The 1,819-nt window shown below is 49.1% G+C and overlaps 1 pseudogene; it reads right to left on the minus strand.

Annotated features, from left to right (window-relative positions):
• Window positions 1–8: 8 nt before the first annotated feature.
• Window positions 9–1,819, minus strand: part of LOC123186996 (disease resistance protein RGA5-like) — a 14,559-nt pseudogene continuing 12,748 nt past the window's right edge.

The raw sequence follows: 1,819 nt of genomic DNA on the forward strand, positions 1-1,819 counted from the left end.
GCGGTGGCGGCGATGGCCGGTGCAGCCAGGTGCGACCCAGCGAGCGCAGCGGAGGCCGCCTGGTGCGGCGGCTGCCACGACAGCCACAGTGGCACGGTGGCGGCGATGGGCAGCGCAGCCGGGTGTCACCCGGTGAGTGCGGCGGAGGCCGCTTGGTGCGGCGGCTGCCACGGCGGTACGGTGGCGGCGATGGGCGGCGCAGCAGGGTGCGGCCCGTAGGACCCGACCAAGAACAGGTGGATATCCTGGACCGCCTGGGTTAGGTCCCGCAGCGCCCCGGACACCTCTGGGGTGAGGACGACGAGGGCGGGCGCGACGGAGGAAGACATGATCGAACCGAAGCTAACTGGTACCAAATTGTTATGGCGCTGCTAGAAGGAGGGCGCGAGAGGGCCGGCCGGGGGCCTTTTGCCCACGGCCGGGCAAGATGGAAGGGATTTCCTTCTTAATTCTTGCTTGATTAGATTGATACATCTCCTCTCTTTATATAGAGAGGTTTACTTGACTCCCAAGCAAGGCTTACTTGACCCCTAAGCAAGCGACCCTTATCTCTAATTAACCCTAAGACTAACGGGCCCAGGCCCATTACGTACTCTAACATCAGTACTAACTGTAAAATCAAACAATGCATCAGTGCAATTCAACATATTAGCGCTGAGTGAGTTTTTCGGAACAGGTTTCACCTTTACTGAAAATTCACAACAAAAAAAAGGTCCTGTAGAAGTACTTTCACTGCAGTATTTAACTGTGACAATTTTGTTACTAACCAAGGAAGAACTTACACTAACATTACATACTCCATATAGGTAAATTAACCATTTGTAAAAACCCATGGAAAGTGATCAATTGACCTCTGTTGCGGCAGGAGAAATAAATTTGCACATAGTCTGTTTCCCTCATTATCGAAAAGAGAGAATGGACAATTAACAGTGAATCTCAGTAAACTAGTATTATGTTTCAGCAATAATAAGTTAATTAATGTCAATAAGAAATACTCCAATAAACAGCACGGTCGAATGGATTTATTGAAAGATTTGCTACAGATACTATCAGGCACGGCGCGCGCGCACACACAGAGTTAACTTGCATAATTTAACTGTGCTAGGAGAAATTACAGTCAGAGAACCAGCGGAGCACTCACCGGGCAGCCGTCCGGTAGGTCGCCGGAGTCAGGCGCCATGCGAAGGATCGAAGTTGCAGTGGAACTTCACCGCTCTCGCCCTCGCCAGACCGCGCGAGTAGAGCCTGGCCTTGTCTCTTCCCTCGCCGCCGCCAGCCTATAGTGGAATCCCGACATCGCGTCCGTCAACGCGGACGCCGGAGAAGGTGGCCTCCAGCATGCGGAGCTCAGCCGTGCGGTCGTAGGCGCAGCCAAACACTGCTTGCAAGTTTGGAACCGTCTCCACTGCTCTACTCTGCTCTTCCTCTGCAATTTCTCTCTGGTATAAGCTTTTTGAAACTTTGATTGTTGATCTTCTACCAATGATGTTATAAGATGCTTCAAAAAAGAAATATATTCCTAATCTTGCAAAGTACACACTCAACACCGACGGTTGTTATCTAGTTTCGGTTTGCAAGCTATAAAACTGTACAAATGGCAGACTAACAATGAAAACCTAACAAATTTGATGCCTTTGAAACATTATGATAGAGATGTGTATCAATGTAATGACAACCGCATCAAAACAGAAATGAGCAATAGGATAAGAAAAAAAAAACGCCAGTATTAAAGAGTCATGATTTTTTTGGTTAAACACAAAGTTTATATGGTTGGACCCTCCTCCTTTATCCGGGCTTGGGACCGGCTATGAATAATGTT

The sequence above is a fragment of the Triticum aestivum genome, chromosome 2A, assembly GCF_018294505.1.
Source record: "Triticum aestivum cultivar Chinese Spring chromosome 2A, IWGSC CS RefSeq v2.1, whole genome shotgun sequence".
Classification (NCBI taxonomy): Eukaryota; Viridiplantae; Streptophyta; class Magnoliopsida; order Poales; family Poaceae; genus Triticum; species Triticum aestivum.